Raw genomic sequence first — 22,019 nt, 5'->3', positions numbered from 1 at the left:
CAAGGCCTTTCTTAATTAAAACTAGTTTATTCTTTCTTGATACAACTTCATAATACACTTAACAAATTTTATAACACACACACTATAAATCAGTGATTCACCCACTTTACTTATGGTGCCTACAGTTCACTTCACTCAGTTATCTCTATCTTCAATCTGTCTGCATATCTATCTCTTCTTTTATTTGCCATATACTAGAAAAGAGGGCGTTCCGAACAAACTAGGAAATTCATGATCATTCGAGAAACTCCTCTCACATGCCACCAGCACCAATGCACCAGCAGCGTCACGTAACTTCCGCTGTCGTAACAATGTTATTTGACATTATAGAATAAATAAATATAATTTAATTAAAAATCACAATTAGCATTGTTAAGACAAAACAACTCTTGAAGTAGGAGGCCAACTATAAAAATTATAGATAGAAAAGACAAATCTGTCAGACAATTAACATGGAAAGACAATGCTACAACAAATACAAGCAAGTCAAGAAAATGACAATAATACTGCCAAGGTAACAGAAATGATCAAGGTAAATGATAAAAAACAAAATATAGTTGAGTTAATTATATAATACTTTTTACTGATCCCGAAGAAGGATTTGGGCTCAAAACATCTTCTGATTGTTTAGTTTTTACATATTATAATCAACTTCCTTTATTTCTTTTGCAACCCTTCTTCACTTACAAGACAATTAAAACCCAACAGAGCAACTATAATACCATCAAGAAACATGTGACATCAATACTTTGATGATATAAGCCTGCCACTGTAATTGAAATACAAGATAAAGAAATTTATAACGGCATTGTCACAGTAATGTAATTTATTATAGCTCATTCCAATGGAGAATTTGGAAAAAAAAACTATGCTAGGATAGTACAAACCCAATAATGTAACTGAAACAACAGATTAAGAAAAGTGTTTTAAGGCATTACAAACAAAGGTCACAAAATCATTAATTAAAGTGTAACAATAATGCAAACTATAAGATTAAATAACAAATGTAAAAAAAAAAAAAATAAGTTAGAAACAGGAATGGGTCTATTGGGGGTGGACAAAAAGAACATTTTCCCTCCTAATGGTCATCAAAGGACCCAAAAAGCACTATTAACAATCAAAAGAAAATGTGTGAAGTTACCAATGTTGAACAGTGAAAGATGTGGATGTATATTCTTCCTTTTGTCTGCTGAGTTATTTCGCTAACTGACAAGTGGCATGTGATACTTTATATCACTGCACCCAGGTGTCCCAAAATACCCCTCTCCCCCAACAAAAACAATCTCCTACAACTGTCCCTGGATAGGAATATCCAATAGGTTAATTGTAACAGTATATCAGGAAAGGTAAAAACAATGTTAAGATAACAGAAGCTCAACTGTAATAGAAATGTTGGAAAACAATATGACATAAAAATAGTCATGATAACAATTTTTATTTTTTATTTATGGCACAGCTTCTAATACTATCGTTGCCATCCCTAATTTTGAATTATACAGACAAGAGGGAAGGTAACCAATCATCAGCACCCAACCCACCATCAATGATAAGGGGTTGACTGTTACTCTTATAAGGCACCCACAACTTAAAGTGCAAGGAATATTTTGTGGTACTGCATGGACTGGAACATCAGCTCATCAGCTCTGAAATCTAGAGCTATACCACAGGGCTAATCTGCACCATGCCATGATAACAAAGAATCAAGAAAACAGATGCAACGGTGTGGAAACAATACAAGTCCTAAGGCTAAATCTAATAAAGGTTCTCCTTATTTGAAATTACTCGATTCACAAACATAAAGCTAGTTTAGTGAACCCTATATGGTTTATACAGGCATATTTGACTGAGCATAGATAATTTTCTTTTTTTTCCCTCTGGAGCCAACCATCTTTTAGCAGTTATCAATTTTCAATAAATTTGTATCAATAGTAAGCTAAGTACAGATCAAACCCAAAAAGTTATAAATTATTAGAGTTAATAACTTCATAATACCATAAATCAATACAAAATGAGACTGTATTGACTCATCATGTTGGGTTGTAGGTGTATAAAGTTGTAATATGCAGAAAACAAAATTTCAACAGTGGGCACTGAGCAGGGGCAGAAGGGCTCAACACTTTGTTATCTCCCACTCAATTCAGATTTTGGGTGATAAAAGTATTTCTTGTGATGCAACACTGGTTACATGGTGGGTTCCATTGTCTCCAGTATTAGTAATGAATGTTTTGTTTTTGTGTTGGAGTATTTTGTGCTGAACTGTAAAAAGCAAAACTACTATAAAAATAAATAAAAAAAAACAAATCACCTCCTCAGAGCCTCTGAGAAGATTGTAGATTAGTATCTAGAGGGAGAAGACAGCCAGAGGAAGATGAAACTGCAATGCAGTGTAAGTAATCATAGAGTCAGTAGCCTATATGTAGGGATAGTCAAGGTACTCAATAGGCATAATATAAATATGCATGCTAAAAATTAGCAATGATGGAGAGTTTTACTTTAAAATATAATTGTCACACACTTTCATTTGTTTCTCAACCCAACAAGCCCCAAAAGAAGGCAACAAACCATCATTAAGATACCAAACCAGAAAGTGACCAACCACCAAATTGTTCATCTTTCTTCTTCTTGTTTCAATCGAGATAACTCTTCAACTACTTTATCACTAACACCAGTTTAAACCTAAATCTACTCTGTGTTTCTGGGCAGTGCACATATCGTTTAGTCATAATAACCAGTAGTAATTAAAAACAATAAAAAATCATAATTCTAGTGTAAACAATGTTATCATTAGTCCTTGAAATAAGCTTTCTTACAGAAATCTGGTGTTCCTTTAAAAAGCTTAAATACAGGGTGAAATAGGAATTACCAGCCAATAATAGATGAACATTAGATGACTAACATATAGAATACTCAAGGCTTTGTACACTATACAATCGATGTCTTTCGGAAGCCAGCCCCTATATTGTGTATGAAGTGAAGGAGTAAAATAAAATCAATATACACATAATATAAACTTTTATTACACACATTCATAGAATGCACATAGGAATGGCAGTGCTAAAAAATGCAAACAAGAAAATAGGGATGGTAAAGCTATACATAGATCATCCCTACATGACTTTCAATATTAGACTTTAATGTCACTCTGTAAAATGCGTACTTGACTTTAACATTACTGGAGTTGGAAGTTATATATCTCTGACTGTTGGTATGTAAGTTATTATAATATCAATGTCATGTCAAGGTAACATCATTCATCTTCATTGGAACAACAAAAGATATGAGTAAGCTCCCAAAGTGGGATTGAGGACCTAGTTCATGCCAATCATAAATGGGAAAGAAGATACAGCTTCCTCCAGGTACTGAAAATGCAATGGATCTGAGATTTGGTGTTGAAAACAATCAATGCTGTAACAAAAATAATTGCTCCACTGTATATATCCCTCAGGTACAAAAACTCCAAAAGAAATCAAGTTCACATTTTCCTTACCTGAAAATGTATTTCTGATAAGTACTCACCCTTTTTCACACAGTTTACCTATCTTCCTCATGCATCTGCCAGAGAGACTTGCATGCCACTGGCCTTGAAGCAACTCCCACCTAATTTCACAGAATTTTACATGAATTGAACTACTGCATGATGACATTATGTGACAAAAGCCCTCCACCAATAGGAGGGTGATAAACCTCTGTGTATAATAACTATATATCAGAAATACATTTTTAGGTAAGGAAGATTTTAATTCCCAAGACAATATCTCACCTCTTCATGCAATTTAACTAAAATCCTATGCTGAATTAGTGGAGGGGCCAGTGCAAATTTTATATAGATTATCATCTTTCAGAAAGTGCCCAAAGGAAGCCCAGTGGGTGTGACACCTAATGGCTGGAACTCCACAGCACATCTGTGGGAGACTACATTTCATCTCATGCAGAGTATACCCTTCACCCTTAGAGGAAAGAGGTAAAGAAGCCACATGTATCACAGGGATGGGCAGAATGTGAAAATGACCATCTGAGTTCTAGAACACAAGCAGTTAGATAGACAATATCTACAGTATGCTTACTTTAACTCTACTGTCAGACTCTATGAAACAGACTCCAGCTGTGGAAGGAGGTCACATTAGTTATATAATGTGGATTTGTGTATATGCATCAACTCAACTCTACCATCAGACTCTACAGGACAGATTCCAGCTGCGGGAGTAGAGCACCACAGTTAAGCAGTATGGACCCATAGAGAGTGTGTTCACCTTGACATTACTTAACAAACATCATATATATATTCACCTCAAATCAACTGAGCAGATTTTAGACACTATCTGCAGAAAGAGAGCACCATATTATTCAGTATTGGTCCATGGTACTCCTTTGTATTGCCTCAGCAGTTGAATCCTTCATCCAACACCTCATCAGCTAGGAACTGGTAAATAGCAAGGGTCTCTCATGCTCCACAGGATGAAGGGGAAGATTTCACACAGGGAATACTAGATAAAGTACCCAGACCTCTACTGGTCCTTCAGTCCAGAATGGTCTTTTACTGAATACAGTGCAATGGGTGACCATAAAACCCTATTTGTGAAAGCCAGTAAGCATGAGCCAGTAGTGGGTAGAACACTTCCCTGCTGCTGACTTTTTCCACCATAGTCCATGGAACTTGAACAGTCTGGATTGGACAATTGAGTAAACACCCTGATATATATATAAACCCTGATGATACCTCAAATGTTCTTGCTGAACACTCTATCTCACAGTGGGCACATGCAGAGCCAGGGCAGATGCTATGAGTGTTTTTTATATCCTGGCTTGATGCAGATTTTGGGTAAGTATACCCTGGGTAAGCAACATTAGCCACTTGGTGCAATCCTCTAAAATGAAAAAAGGGATGCTGAAAGAGAAATAGTATGTATTCTTCTAAAAGACAATGGAAGACTGAAAAATGGTGATATATGGAAGCTGAGAACCATCAGGAAATATAACAGCCAGAAGGGGTAGAGGAGGAGACAAATGTGTGGAGAGTGTCCATGTGCCTGCCTGGAGGAGCTTGTCCTGGGGTTGGTGAAGAAGAGATGTAAGAGAATGAAAAAGGTGACAAATCAAATGCAAAGAAATGGAAAATAGTATGTGAGCATCCACATTCTGATACAAACATATTAACCAGGAGTTAACAGACCCATCCAATAAGGGTAGACAGAGAGAAGTCCTTAGAAATAGAAGAGTTCCAAGGTACATACAGATAAAGACATAGACCCCAACAGGGAAAGGTCCAAGATAAGGCACATCAACCAAAGGAACAGGACACAGTAGTCAATCTAGGCCTGAATGGTTCAATATGTGAGAAGCAGAAGAAAGGGAGATAGGAGAGAAGTACAGTTAACTTCCCGGGTAACTGAAGTCTGAGGAAGGAAAGACCAGTCTGGAGAGAGTAGTAATTAAGAGTGGTGGAAGAGAGCATGGAAAGCATTTATAGGTTAGACATCCAAACAACAGAACTGCAGGTGAGGAGGAGGAGGAAACAAGTCTGGAAAGAAAGATGGTACAAAATGTAAGAAATCAACAATTCAAATAGGGCATAAATAAGATCATGCAAAACTTCACAGACATGGGAGTTGGGTGGGGAGGACAGTGAAGGGAAAACGAGTGGAACATAGTGGAAAGGACAGGGGAAGAAAAAAACTTGTGGTACCAGGAAAGGAGAAATGCCATGGAGAAGGCCTCCTGACAACAAGTAAAAGCAGAGGCCAACAAGCCAGGTAAAAAGAGCAGAAAGGTGGTTTGCAGTATGAAGGTCAGGAGTAAAGAAGTAGTGAAAGGACCAATGATAAAAGACTCACCATAGACATTGAAAGACAAAGGCAGTGGAAGGGCAACAGAAAAGTAACAAGAAGAATGCCACATAATTGGAAAGTCTGGCCTGATGGACAACAGATCAGGCAAATTCCATGTGTGAGGATGAAGAAAAGATATCCCTCAATAAAGAAAGGATGCATGAGGGTGAAGCAAGATACTGGGAAGAGAAAGAGAATGGCTGAATGTTAAGCAGACCAAGGCTGAGCAGGTCAAATAGTTGCCAACAATAGGGCCCAAGAAGGAGAGAAGTGTGGAAAGCCAAGGACCAGAGGGAAGAAATAAATATGCATATAGAAAGACATGAGAACAGGCCTGGTTGAGAAAATTGACAGCCAGAGCCAAAGGATGAAGAAGAGGGAATCATAAGAGAGGAAGCCTGCAATTGAGAAGGAAGGCAAGTGCATCCAAGAGTGGCATGTCCAACAAAGAGCAAACCCCACAATTTACTGATTAGTAAATTAATAAAGTTGCACACATTATAGGCGATGTGCTTAAGGTTACATAAAAATCACACTCAGGTACATTCAAAATACCCAAATAGTATTTAAAAACAATCCACCCTTGAGAAAACTAAAAATTTAAACCCAGACTTCATTTTTTTATATTTCAGGAAATCATTCATTTTCCCAGTTAAACTTGTAAAGTGTCAGCCACTATTACTGCCAATGGCAATTTTAAAGCTGCACAATTAAAAATATTTTGCTAATTGATTAGTACAGTATTCCTCAAATCATGGCACATACAAACAAAAACAAGATAAAAAAGGCATTGAGTGTTACCAAACAGTTGCCTTCCCTCTGTTCAACAATTCAAAATAAATGTATACATAGCCTTAGTAGCTTTGCAATAGCAAAGACAAGATGAGCAAGTCTGGTGACAAAATTTAGATTACTTGCAGAGTTAGAATAATATTAATAAAAATAACAATAATCAGAAATTCCAATTTAAATTAGTTGTTTAGTTGATTAATTTCATGACAATTGATTTAATCACATCTGTAGTTCAATGAATTAAAAACAGTAATAACTGGGAATACTAATTTCAAGTATCTGATTATTTTCATGACAATCAATTTAATTGTAATTTCAATTGATTGCTAGTTGGAATAATTAAAAACAGTAATAACTGGAGACACAATTTTTTTATTAATCAATTAGTTGACATGAAATTAATTGATGTAATTGCTGCTCATGGATAATTCATTATATTGACTGATTAAGTCACCCAGCTTTAGACAACTCATTACATAAATAAGTCACTATGTTAGAAAAATAAAACTGTCTTAAATGTAGCCTACCCTATCTTTTTCCAAAGCTTAAACTAGTGTTATCTTATTGCATTATCTTCAGAATATCATACAAATATATCCTATCATAAATATAGCCTTTATCATATCAACCACCCAGATAATCTTGTAAGCTTCAATAAGATCACCTCTTACCCTTCTATCTCAAGAGAAAACAAGTTAAGAGATAATCTATCCTCATAAGATAACCCTTAAATCATCAGTCATATTAGTAGTTCTCCTCTGAACCCTTTCCAGTAAGTCAATATATTTTCTAGATAAGGGAACCAAAACTATACACAGCATTCCAAGCAAGAACTAACTAGTGATTTATAGAGATAATTACTTCTTTTGACTTGTAATCAGTATGTCTGTAAATACACACTAATTTTCTATTAGCTTTGCTACTTGCAACAGAGCACTGCCTCAATGTCTTGAATTACTTTTCTGTCATCATTATGCCAGGACCCATTTCTTCAGTCATGTTAAGGAGTGAGTTCCGATGTATATTAAATGTGTGATCCAAATTATGATAACCCAAATGTATTTTCTTGCATTTACCTTGCTATAACTAAAGGTAATTTGCCAAATATTTATCTAATTTTTCAATATTTTCAAGTACCTTAACATCTTCAATACATTTCAAAGGGTTTAATGTCATCAGAAAATTATACTAATTTACTAATTATGTTCCCTATAAATAAAAAGCCCAAGTACTGATTGACCCCTGAGGCACTCAACTAATATTTGAACATCTAGAAATGTAACTGATTACCATTAGTAAAACTTGCAGTATTCAACTATAAATATATATAACATTTTATATGCTTACTGCCTAGTAAAACTATTCAAGAGACCTATGCAAGTGCTGACTATCTAATAAACTAATACTACTTAGTTACATCCACAAGATGCATGACCTAATTGACAAATCAAACTAATATACAGTTGTATCCTAGTGGAGCAAGTACTGATTGACTTCTAAAATTACCCAACTTGGCTACATCCAAGACAAACAAGTGCTTACTACTAAGTTAAAACCATAATATTCTGTTATATTTATGATATTTAAATACTTAATATCCATGAAAAGTAATATTAAATTATACTCAAGAAATGCCAGTGCTTACTAACACAAAAACTAATATTCAGTGTTGTTAAAAAAAAGGCAAGTGCTTACTACCTAGTATAACTAATAATCCAGCAACTCACAGACCATATTAGCCAATGTGATTAACCTACAATGTGGATGTATCAAAACTACTGTTGCCAAAGTCAAAAGTGGTGCAGTGTTTTGTGATATTTTTTTTTTGTCATAATGTAATCAAAAGTACAAAATTGTAAAACTTCACTTATGTCATATTAAACAGATCTTTGCAGTGCACTAAATGAGTTTTAGAATATTTTATCACTATTTCCATATATATATCAAATGTTTTGCAAATTCCCCATTTTATTGTTATCAATTATACATTCAGTTTTAATATTTTATATTGTGATGCTGCTATAAAAAGAGTTGAATTTGCTATAAAAAATGCCAGTGCATGTATATGATGGTTCACAAACTACTGATGCAGGTTTTATACATGAACACAGATATTCAAAAGCTCAGTCATTATGTTCTAATATACCATCATGCTTACAGAAGAAAATTGGCTACCTGAGTGACTCATGGTTCATTAGGACTAACTTTTCATCCAGAATGTCATGAATACATTGGATTTCACTTTTGAAGCCATCTGAGGTCGCAGGGAGACAAAATAAGGCAAAAACTGGTGAAAATTACAGTCTTCATCTTCAAAAATTGGTGAAAACACTATGAAAATCAATTTCAAACATACTACAATTGCCCAAACATGTTTTTGCATAACAGCTATTCATCACCTTGCTCAATTTCAGAATGTCAGAAGTATCTAGAATGTTCAGAGTCATCTCCCAAAAAATTTCCCTTCCACTGATTTCAATTATTGTTACTACTGATTTCAAAACTTATAGAAGATTCTAGAGATCTCTCCATACTACTTGAATGTAGCAATTCAAGCTACTGATTTCAAGACTTCTAGAAGATCCATACCACTAACAATTATGTACAAAGTTTTAAATATGCACTTGAAAGTGCTCCTACTTTGGACTACCAAATAGTGATCAATGCTGATAAACGACCATATGGAGAACATCGTGGTTGATTCAATGAGCCAACTCAATGAGGTTGCCTTGGTCATGAATGGCCAAGAACATGGAAAAAGAGACACTGCCTTAAAACTTTGAGATAACACTATAAAGGATAAATGAGACACACAGATCTTATGATGCCCTTCATTGTCCACTTATCTGTGTGCATGGAGATGATGGATACCACTTCATGATTCGAAATAATTACTTCAACCGTTTGCAGCATTGTCAAGATCTGTTCCAACAGTATGCTGTTGATATGTATGCCAAGGTGGAGACAGAAAGGTTGATGTGCATAAAAACACACCAACAAGAACTGCGTGTTGACTCCTACATTCATCTTAGAAATAGCATCAACAATGATGAAGGTAGAGGCAGAGGCATTGGTCAGCTGTGCATTCTTCTATCCACTTTCACAAGAAGCCCAAGATACATGCATGAACGAACTCAAGATGCCACAACCTATGTCAGAACGTATGGAATGCCAGATCTCTCCATCACTTTTACCTGCAATCCTTCTTGGAAAGAGGTGAATGATGAGCTTTTCCCAGGACAGTCTGCAAAGGACTGACAAGATTTGTTGGCCAGAGTTTTTTGACAAAAACTCATCAAAATGATGCAACAAATAAAAAAGTATGAAATCTTTGGCCCTATACGATGTGACATGTACACTATAGAGTGGCAGAAAAGAGGCCTCCCTCATGCACACATTCTTATCTGGCTAAAAACAAAAATCCAATCTAATCAAATAGGCTCAATTATCTCTGCAGAGCTTCCACACCCTATAAATGACCAAAGCCTCTTTAACACCATCAAAAGAGCAATGATTCATGGACGTGTGGGCCTTTAAATCCAACATCTTCATGCATGGAAAACAGAAAATGTGTGAAAAAGTATCCCAAGCAACTGATAAAAGAGACCCAAACTGATGAAGATGGATATCCTCTCTACAGAAGGAAAAAGCCTGAAGATGGAGGATTTACAGGCACGATAAAAATGAGAAATTGTCAGGATGTTGACATTGACAATTGATGGATAGTGCTTTATTGTCCCCTGTTGTCAAAGACCTTTGATGCACATATCAATGTTGAGTTTTGTAACTCAGTCAAGTCAATCAAATATGTGTGCAAGTATGTCAACAAGGGATCTGATGCTGCTATGTATGCTCTTCAAGACCAAAACACAAATGATGAAGTTACTCAGTTCCAACTGGGAAGGTACATTAGTAGCAATGAAGCATTTTGGTACATTTTGGGATTTCCAATTCATGAACGACATCCCACCATCTAACAACTTAGTGTCCACCTAGAAAATGGACAGAGAATCTACTTCACTGAAGAAAATACTTTCCAACAAGCATTGGCTCCAAAAAATACAACACTGACTGGATTCTTCAACCTTTGCCAATAAGATCCTTTTGCATGCACATTACTTTATTTTGAGGTCCTGTCTTTTTACACTTTGAGCAACAACAAATGGAGTAGAAGAAAAAGAGGTACTCCTGTAGATGGTCATCCTGGGTTTTTTAAAGATGAATCCTTGGTAAGGGTCTGTAGTGTTCATCCCACCCAGCAAGAGTGCTTTTACCTTCGTATGCTGCTTCATGATATGAGAGGCCTGACATCCTTTGAGGATTTGCATATTGTCGAAGGTCAGCTCTGTGCCACCTATAGAGAGGCATGTTTCAAGCGAGGCCTTCTTGAAGACGATGCACAGTGGAAGTCCACTCTGACAGAAGTAGCAGTCTCACAGTCACCAGCCAACCCCAGAAGTTTGTTTGCTGTTTTGCTGCAAGTTTGTGGTGTTTCAACTCCAGTTGCCCTGTGGCAAAATCACAGAGAAGATCTGTCAGAAGACTTCAAGCACCAGGCTCAACTACAAAAACCCAATATAGAAGTTAGTTACAATGATGCCATTTTTAACTTGGCTCTTATTGCCATTGAGGACAAAGTATTGTATCTGGGAGGAAAAGAGCTTCCATCATTTGGCCTTCCAGAAGTTCAACGCAATTAAGATGACAACCTCAATCAAGAGGTTCTGCGTGAGACCACTTACGATATTTAAGCTCTTAACCAAGAATTTTCAGTTAACAAGCCAAAATTGCTACTTGCCCAAAGAACAGCATACACAGCAATAATTGATAGTGTCCAAGATCAGAAGGGTGGAGTCTTTTTCATTGATGCACCAGGAGGAACAGGAAAGACATTTGTTATCAACCTGTTGTTGGCAGAAGTTTGTCAACATAAGCAAATTGCACTTGCAGTTGCCTCATCCAGAATCACAGCAACTCCTTTGCCTGGAGGCAGGACAGCCCATGCTGCATTTAAACTTCCATTGAACTTGACCATAAATGAAAATGTTACATGCAATATCAGTAAAGGAACTGGGATGGCAGAAGTTCTCAAAAGATGCCAAATGATTGTTTGGGATGAATGTACAATGTCTCACAAAGCAGCATTAGAAGCTTTGGATAGGACACTGCAAGATATTCATGAAAGCAAACTTTAGTTTTGGCTGGAGATTTCAGACAAACATTGCCGGTCATTCCAAGAGGCACACGAGCCCATCAACTTAAGGCTTGCCTAAAATCATCATATCTTTGGAGAAACTTAAAAATATTCCACCTATCTACCAATATGAGAGCCCATCTGCATGGAGATCAATTATCTGGACAATTTGCTGACAGTCTATTGCAAACAAGATCAACAAGGAACAACTGACATGGGACCAATCTGTACACAAGTAACATCTGTTGATGAACTCATAGCAAAGGTTTTCCCAAACCTTTCTGGAAACTATCAAAATCACAGATAGCTGTGTGAAAGAGCAATATTAGCTCCAAAGAACATTGTTGTCAATACACAACTGTTTCAGCAGATACCTGGTAATATCCAGTGCTACAAGTCAGTTGACTCAGTGCCTGATCAAACCCAAGTGTTCAACTATCCCCCAGAGTTTCTAAATTCATTTGAACCTCCAGGAGTCCCACCACATTGTCTCAGTCTAAAAGTAGGAGCACCAATCATGGTACTCTGAAATTTGGATCCACCACATCTGTGCAATGGAACAAGACTGGCAGTAAACAAGCTTATGCCCAATGTTATTGAAGCTAAAATACCTTCTGGATGAGGCAAGGGTGAAGATGTTTTCATTCCGAGAATCTCAATGATTCCTACTGATATGCCATTTGAGTTTATGAGACTATAGTTTCTCATTTGCTTAAGCTTTTCCATGTTGATCAACAAATTGCAAGGTCAGACATTGAAGGTAATTGGCTTGCAGTTGGAAGAGCCCTAATTCCCTCATGGACAACTCTATGTTGGATGTTCACGTGTTGAAAGCCCAAAAAATCTTTATGTAAATGCTCCATGTGGAAAAACTAAGAACATTGTTTATCATGAAGCCCTTAACTGACTATATTTTCATGAAACCCTCAGCTGACTATGTTTTCAACAAAAGTTAAGTTTCTTTGAATTGTGTATCTCTCTTACAAAGAAAATAAATATTTTGTCTGAAAGAATTATAATTCAGGCACAATTACCATGAAGCTTTTTTAGTTATTTTCCTCTTAATCAAGTAGTCACCAAACTGAGTGCTTCGGTCCCCGGGCAACACCAGGTATCCTGCCAGTGACTGATATTTTCTGTGTACTTGATAATATAAAATAAAAGCATTAATATGCTTTCAAAAATGCTGCATGATTGGGTAAAGGCAAAGCATCTACGATGTAGTACTAGATCTGTTTATTTTCATTGGTTATAAAATCAGGTCTTTATTATTGTTCAGTGAAAGAAAACTGTTATGGTAGAGAGTCCATTGGAGTAAAAATTTCACCAAACAAGCAAAGAATTGGTCTTGATTTTACAAAATGCCTCTTTTACCAAAAGAAAACGAGTGCAGAACTAATCAAAACAACCATTAGAAGTATTAAGAATTTTCTGAAAAAGTTGAAGCATAGAAGAGATGTTGATGATTGTGAGTTTTATGATGATATCAAACCATTTATTGGTGAAGATTAACTGTCACTAAAACCATCAGCAATGCATCTGATGTGGCACCAAAGTTTTTATTCATCATTTACTAGTCTGGAACATCTTCAAATGATAACAGAAGACTCTACACCATGGAATGTGAACCAAGCACAAGTAGACATAAAAGAAATCATTTGGTTGGAAGTCCCTGTTATGTTTTGTGGAAGAAAATCTCTTATGTTGATCAATGTATCAACATTTGAATATTGCTATACACAGGGAAAATGTGCAAGGGAAAAGAATGATGAGGAGATGACCTGCATGGTCAGTGATTTCATCAATTTTATGGCATTAGAGGCACAGTACCACTAATGTTGTCACAGCTACTACATCTATATGAAAGTCACACAAAAAGCTTCAACTCAGTCCTACCAGTCTTACATGAAATGATGGATGATGTTTTACCAGATCTGGAGGGGGGGGGGGAGACAAGCTATAGATATAACAATAATTTTATCCAAGTACTAGACTCACTTGTCCAAATATATATACTTGAAATGAGGATGTACAGAGAGAATAACAGACAGAAACTGAAGCCCAAACCTGAAACTCACTATAGTGACTAATTTCAAATTTTTAATGTATCGCCAAAATTCCCAGATGTTGCTGTGAGTAAACCCTGAAACAAACACTGAGAAATGTTAGAGTGGAGCAAGACACTCCTTGGACATAAATGATGAAAAACCTTCTCAAAAGATTGTTTTACATCATGCAGCTTTGGTCCTGAGATCAGCAATAGCTACAGAATCTGAAATAGAAACTTCTCCAAAAACATCTGTGTCCAAGAGCTCTTACATGGTGACTGATGATCTTTACACTTTTCTATATTGGATTCTTTCAAAATAAACATAAGACTCTAAATAATGTTTGCAAAGATGATGTTGGAATGACAATGAAACCTCACACAGACAGTACTCAGTGCAGTGGCGTAGTAAGGGTATTTGGTGCCCTAGGGCAAAAACCTCAATTTGTGCCCCTTTCCACACATACATCCCCATTTATTATTATTTTTTGGTCAATATGGCACCCCCAAAGACCTGCACCCTATGGCAATTGCCCTACCCTACCTATAGGTCACTACACCACTGACTCAGTATAGGTTAAGATTTGGTACACTTGGCAAGTAAAGGAAAAATTCAAGACCCCAAAGAATGTGGGTCTTGATGTAAGACTACACCAAATGGCACAGCAAAAGGAGATAGTGCAAACAGTGAATAGATATGGTCATTGTACCAACTATGATGATGTTTTAGGATTGACACATATTGGGTAGAATGCCAGAAGAATGAAGATAGGGCTTCTGTTCCTGTTAATATGGTTCCTGGAAGAATAACCAAAGATGCAGGTGATAACTTCAACCATACAACACCAATATAAATATCTTACATGTCCAAACCTTGCTGGGAAGCAAACAGGGCCAAAAAGGTTATATGACAGAATAAATTTGTTTTTATTACAATAACTGATATTCTATATCAATGAGGTGTATTATGTCGAAAAAACATTATTATAAAAAAGACTACCACTTTTGACTCTGGCAACAGTGGTTCTGAATCACCTTGTGGGTGTACTTAAACCCTGGTATAGTTGAAATTTTTCAAGCATTTTCATAAACATAAATTATATTTTATCAAAACAAGGGCTTAACATCTTTTAAATAACAATATATATGTTTATTTAAGATGTTTAAGTGTTATCTCTTGGTACACAGCAAAAATGCTCATGTTATAAGAGCTGCAAGAAACAACATTCCACCGATTGATACCACCAAATTCAATGAAATGCAAGTGGAAATTGTTTTCGCTATCATCAGGGATTATTCTATGCTTGTAGCTGCAAACAAGTCATTCCAGGCTTCAAAACAAAAGTTTAGAAGCTCACCCTGCTTGAACATAAAGGACTAAAGTACAAAAATTATAAACAACGATTATGTCAGTAGTGATCAGTCTGAAAATATGGATTAGCTAATCTCATGCAGAAAAGTTCAGTTTGGATAAACATACATTGCCTAATTCTGGGTACGATAACTCATGTTAAAATAGATTTGCTCAATAGTACAAATATATAAGGAATACACTGTTATATCCCTATTGACTCTGAATCTACAATTACAATGTAACATCCAGACTGGAAAACAATACGATGTATGGTTGATACACGAGGAATATATATTATGGACAGACTTTGTTAATAAATATGAAATTGTGTTGAACTTAAACTAAGACAGCTTTATAATGTGTTATGAAGAGATTCCAGTTCACTATATTAGTCGCCACATTACAGAAAAAACATTTTAGTGATTGCCTATTGGACAGATGTCATCACAGCTAGTAGAAAAGTGACAATACCTGGACAGGTAACTACTAATTTTAAGTTAAGACTTATGGAACATTCAGATCCACAAACCTTGTTAAAAAGGTTCATTGATTAGAAGGAACTTAATACAATGAAAATCAATAAAGTTGTTGGAAGAGTTTCAAATATATCAAACCATTCATACAAGAATAGACATTTTCTTATAATGAGCCAGTGGAAAGTTATTAAACACACAGAATAATGAGCATCAAGTATTTATTGAATCTAAGCACCATTACTAGTGGATACACTAGACTAGAATTCAAAAATTATGTATTTTAAAGAACTGAGTGCATGATTCAGCAAAACCCTAGAAGTTTACCTTTTTTAGTCACATAAGATGATACTTTAAAATAACTAGAACCTAAAAGACAAAAGAGGCTGAGAAAAGTAGAAACTCTTTAACAGCACTCACTGTATTTGTAAAGATAGAAGTGAATCAATCAAACTTAACAAAGACTATGGATAAGTGAATGAGGCAGCAAAAAAGTGGTCAAAACTGAGTTTTGTTTTGAAAAATGGGCCTTAATTTGTTAGGGATTCACTTAAAGAAGTACACATACTAAAACCAAAAGTGTTTAGTTTCATTTGGTATATTTTTTCATTGATTTGAAACTTAACTAATGAATCATTATGGTACACACTATTCAGTACAAATTAACTGTACTTATGTATATCTTATCTCAGGAATATCTGCTGTTGTTGTTTCAATCTGCAACCTATATAAAACTGGGCTACAATGACAGAGTAAAACACAACAACCCTCACAAACTGCACACAAAAAAAGTCATACATTGTTTTAAAAATGTGTTATTTTTTCATATTATATACATTAATATTTAAATATCTGTAAAGTTGTTATCATGCACTTGGTTAGATGTGATGAAATAAAATCAGTCTCTTCTTCACTTACTGAAATCAAGCCATAACTACTACCCAAAACCAAATAGGACTGAAAAAATATTTCTGAAAACAATGTAGAACAAGCTCAGTAATAGTTAATAATTTTCAACATTTGCTGTTTAAACTGGCTTAACTATTTTTTTAAATGTTTCATATAGGAGATTTATTTATAAGTTAATCAGTACCTCAATATCCTAGAATGCCTATAGTACAAGTATAATATATAAATTACCAAACGTTTTCTTACCTGAAACCCGTAAATGGATTTCTGCAACGATTAAGATAACGAACACAGTCTTCCAGCTCATTTTGAAGTGAACATATCTAACTATTCGTTCCTTTATTAAGTATTATACAAACATTTTACAGTCTTGTCCTACTTTGATATAAACTGTAAGTGTAAGCTGTAACGTAATTGAAATTTGAATGATAGGTTCTTGATGTCCCAGATAGCACGAGATGAGAATAGTCTGGTGGCAGTGCTGCTAACTTTAACGCCTTGACGTAGAAATTGCACGACTTAGTTAAGCTTCACCTTGTTAAGATACATCAGTCATGATTCATCAAAAGGTGTTTCTATACTTTCTCTCTCCAATTAATTATTTAAGATTTAGTGGTAATCAAAATTAAAAATTACTAAGGACATGAGTTGCTTAAAATCTTAAACTTCTTGCACTTCCCTTCCATCAGTCTTCAAAGATCTCTGATTGCTGCTCTCGCTGATATATACAACGCCTGGACAATGCGAAATGTTGATCGTAGCGCAGTCTGGTGAGAACTTCTCTAAATACAACGATTTGTGATATGATGCAAATCCACAGCTGCACTAATGAACTAAGTGTGAACTGGACAGATAATCAACCTCTTTAAAGTAAAGGTGGTGGGCAAGTAGCCACAAACTGTTCGCAACATGCTATTATTATGCCAGTAGTCAACATTTGCAAGGGATCATGTTTTAGTTTGTGTATATGTCAAACACCTACCAGAATGGTATGTGTAGATTCAACATTTTAGGAAGAAAAACACCTGAATAAGTCATTTTTACACTTTATTAAATTCTGTAACATTTAGCTTGGATAACAGAGCCTGGGGAACCGATGCACTCTGTGGTACAGTGTTACAAAAAAAAAAATTCTAAATCAACAGTCATTGAAAGAAATGTCCAATTCACAGTCATGATGATTTCAATAGTCTGTGTTACCACCTCAAGCATTAATGACTGTTGCGCAACGTCTGCGCATGCTCATGATCAGATTAGCCAATCGTTGTTGCGGAACCTGTTACCATTCTTCAATAAGGGTAGCTTCCAGGTCCTGGAGCGTTCTTGATGGGGCTTGACGAGCTTGTAACCTTCTATGTAGCTGCTCCCAGGTGTACTCTATTGGGTTGAAGTCAGGAGACCTAGCTGGCCACTCCATCCTGGGAATTCCTTCAGCTTCCAGGAAGGCAGTCACTGCACTTGACGTGCATTATCATCCATAAGCAGGAAGTCTAGTCGTGTTGCACCTGCATATGGATGAACAATGGGTGCAAGGATCTCATCACTGTATCTTAGGCCAGAGAAACTTTCATTTCGGATGATTGCAAGGTCGGTACGGCCTGCAATTAAGATGCCTTCCTACACCACGACTGAACCTCCTCCAAAGCGATCATGTTCGATGACATTCTGAGGCAAATTACGCTCACCAGGGCGTCTCCAAACTCTCTTGCGTCTATCAAGAAAGTCCACACAGTAGCGGGACTCATCAGTGAAGTGTACGGCCCTCTATTGTTGCGCAATTCACTTCCTGTGTTCTCTATCCCACTGCAGTCGTGCCTGCCTGTGCCGTCGGCTTAAAGGAACATGAACAGCAGGACGTCTAGCCCTCAACTGAGCTTCGTGAAGGCGTCTGCAACACTTTGGACTCCTGTGGCATCTTGGAGGGAGTTACGGAGGTTAACAGCTGGAGCAAAGTGATTCCTTCGAGCCTGGATGGTCAAGTAGCGGTCTTGTGTGGAGTTGTTAATCTTTTTCTTCCTCACAATTTTTACTGTATGAACTTCCAATTTGGGGGTATGGTCAGAAAACAAAGCTGGAATCCAATGAAAGTCACCCAGGCAGAAAGTTTGCACTTGGCAAACAATGTCCAGATAATGGACTTCCAAGAAACAAACATAATAAGTATACTGTTAAGGTAAATAAAATGACGACTTATATCTCCAGAATGTATTTTTATTAGTTCTGTTACGCCTCCAGTCGTTAATTGATTTTCCATAACTTCGTTCCGACAAAACTTTAGCGACACAAGTCCTTACTTAATAAAACTGGTTTATTCTTTCTGAATATAACTTTACCGATACACTTATTTTCAAAAGTCGCTCTATAACAAACGTTTTAACAACGAACGTTAACTTCAACAATACTTTCTGACTGCAGTTCGATTACTCACTACCTACACACATTCTCCCGTCACGTTGTCACCCTCTTATATATATATATATACCAGACTACCCTATATCTAGTAATCTCCCGACAATTCACGAAAGTTCGAGAGAACGAGTGGCGTGACACTAGTCACGTGACCTCACTGACGCAACAGTTCATTATTTCGCTTTTACAGCTTTGTCAGGAGATATCGATAGCGAAATTTTATGTTAATAAAATACATTCAGGAGATATATGTCGTTATGTTATTTACCTTAAGAGAAACATTTCGTAATAAACTCCAACTTGCGTTAAACAAAGTTAAGAATAATGATAAGTGCACTATTTAAAATGCATTTGAATTAATAAGAATTATTCATTCATAGTCGATCAACAAAGCTTACTGTGTAACTTACATTATAAACGATGTTAAAATATTTGTTGCTATTTTCCAACTTACCTAGCTTAATCAAATGCACTTTAAAAGCCATTTTTAGATTAGATCGAGATTTATGGATGATATTACGCTCAGGTAAATTATTTTTTGATAGTTGGTAAGGTTTCTGGAATTAAAGACACTGAGTAGCATTATAATTTTAAAAAAGAACTGAGTATTTTCAAGGTAAATGTAGATCTTAAGAAATCAATATTAATTTATATTTTAATTCTTAAGAAACCCTTTACCTTCATGTAAAGCAAAAACAATTAAGATAATCATAAAAACCATTAATTTTTCTCAGAATAGTTTATTTGATATTAAAGTGAATAGTACAATCAATGTAGAACTTGTAATATCTCATATTTCTGTAGTTGTCAGGAACAAGTAAGCGTCTTAGTAATTTAGACTACGTTATTTGATTGTTTAGTCTTTGATTTAGAAAAAACCTTTTACTCTAGAGTATTAAAATAATTTGTTATAATAAAATACTACAAGGTATTTTTTCAATGTCAATTGTTAAAATCATTTTCGCATCAAACGATAATTTGGGAACTTTGTTTGCTATTGATTAAGAGCACCAATAGCTTCATATTTATACACTGGGTAACTTAAAAGTTAATTGGAAGGTCAATAATTCAGAATTGAACACTTATGTTAATTGTAAAGGTGTTGATAATATCAAATGAAACATTTTAAATCGAAAATTGCCAATATCGGTCTACAATGGTAACAGATATAGCCATAAATGTAGATGAGATAAACTTGCTTATAGGACTACGAAATGGTGGCAAACAATCAATAGTTGTGTTCAAAGTGTTGACCAAGTGTGGAAAATGCCAATTTCGCGGCTTCATCGTCAATAATGGTTGCTGTTGTTGGTGCACTTGAATGATATCCATGTATAAATGAACCTGTGATACGCAGCTGCTGAAACATATTTCCTAATGTGAACGATGAGTTAAATCTGAGAGCTGTTCCAAAACCTTCTATAGAGAGCTATGGCTGCTTAGCATACAATTTGGCAGCAGCATGACATTTTCATGATACTCTCCATACAGTAGGACCTCATATAAAGTATTCGTCAACTGAATACTTTGCCATTATTTCAACGATTTTGAAGCAAATAAAGCACAATACTTAAGTGCAACCCTATATAAGGGACTTTTGTTTTAATACTTTTAAAATTCTTGCATCCTCCAAGCTAGAGCCTCCTGATAGTGCAAGTAATATTTTCGATATGGTGGGATTTCGAACTTGTTTGGCACAAATCAATAACGATGAGAAAGTGAATTTCATGCTAGTTTTCTAGAAACGTCTAGCTTCTATTATTTTTCAAGGTCAGCAGAATTACTGCCTAGTGTGAACCATATGCAAAAACGTTGTATAGTCAACAGTTTTGATGTCTTACTTTTAAACTTTTGATAAATACAACACTCATACAGATAATTATTACCCCCCACCCCTAGTAGCTCAGATAAAAAAAGAGTTTCGACACCTGTGGTGACCACAGTACAGATAGACCATTGTGTAGCTTTGCGCTTAACAAAACAAAATACTAATAATTCTTTACCGTTTAGAAGATCTAAAAAAAGCTCATAGTTTTTCATTAAAATGTTTAGATTGTTTATACTATCTTTAGTTATTGTTTTATTCGTAAAGATCAGCCGAAGTATACATGTAAAAAAAAAAAGTTTATCCCATTTAAGTACTACAAATCACTTTTAGTCAAAATCATGTCACCTCCTGCAGACTACAAAGGGTTATGCAGAGCACAAATAGGTATGAAATGTTTAAATGGGTTGCTTTATCAGTATATCTAACCCTACTGTTTAGTCAGCGAGGTCACATGACTAGTATCACGCCACGTCCTTCTAGAAATATTCTGTTTCTTCATGAATGCTCAAGCGTTTACTAGATATGTGTTAGTCTTGTATATATAAGACTGTCACAACGTGACGGGACAGTGTGTGTGTAATTGAACTGAGTATTCTTGAGTCGAGCACGAGCATGTGAGACGTTCGTTGAGAATTATACCGTTTGTTATAGAGCGACTGTTGAAATTAAGTGTATCGTAAAGTTGTATTCGGAAAGAATAACCCAGTTTTATTTAAGAAAGGGCTTGTGTCGCTAAAGTTTCGTCGGAACGAATTTACGGAAATTAACTAACGAACGGAAACGTAACAAATTGGTGTCAGAGAGTGGGACAAAAAAAATGGAAACGAGAGGCGGCAAATCAAACTAAAGCTTAGCAGATTTGATGGCAGCAATACAAGAACAGCAAAAGAAACAAGAAGAACGAGAAAATAAACAAGAAAAGAAACAAGAAGAGAGACTGCTGTAGTTGCAAGAAAACCTGCAACAATGGCAGCTCGAACAACAAAATAAACAAGAAGAGAGATTACAGCAGTTGTTAGAGGAAAAGAAAAGAAACAAGAAGAACGAGAAAAGAAACAAGAAGAAAGATTACAGCAGTTGTTGGAGGAGAACGAAAATAAACAAGAAGAACGAGAAAAGAAACAAGAGAGATTACAGCAGTTGTTAGAGGAAAAAAGAAAAGAAACAAGAAGAAAGATTACAGCAGTG

The 22,019-nt window shown here is 35.8% G+C and overlaps 1 long non-coding RNA gene across 1 annotated transcript in view; it reads right to left on the bottom strand.

Annotated features, from left to right (window-relative positions):
• Window positions 1-17,273, bottom strand: part of LOC111087240 — a 61,750-nt gene extending 44,477 nt beyond the window's left edge. Inside the window, exon 1 of the long non-coding RNA XR_002611954.1 lies at window positions 16,841-17,273. This is a non-coding gene — a long non-coding RNA (uncharacterized LOC111087240). The remainder of the gene's footprint in view (window positions 1-16,840) is intronic.
• Between the last annotated feature and the right edge of the window lie 4,746 nt (window positions 17,274-22,019).

The sequence above is a fragment of the Limulus polyphemus genome, unplaced genomic scaffold (genome assembly GCF_000517525.1).
Source record: "Limulus polyphemus unplaced genomic scaffold, Limulus_polyphemus-2.1.2 Scaffold1919, whole genome shotgun sequence".
Lineage (NCBI taxonomy): Eukaryota > Metazoa > Arthropoda > Merostomata > Xiphosura > Limulidae > Limulus > Limulus polyphemus.
Note: the sequence above shows the minus strand (reverse complement) of the source record. Positions and strands in the feature narration are given on the sequence as shown.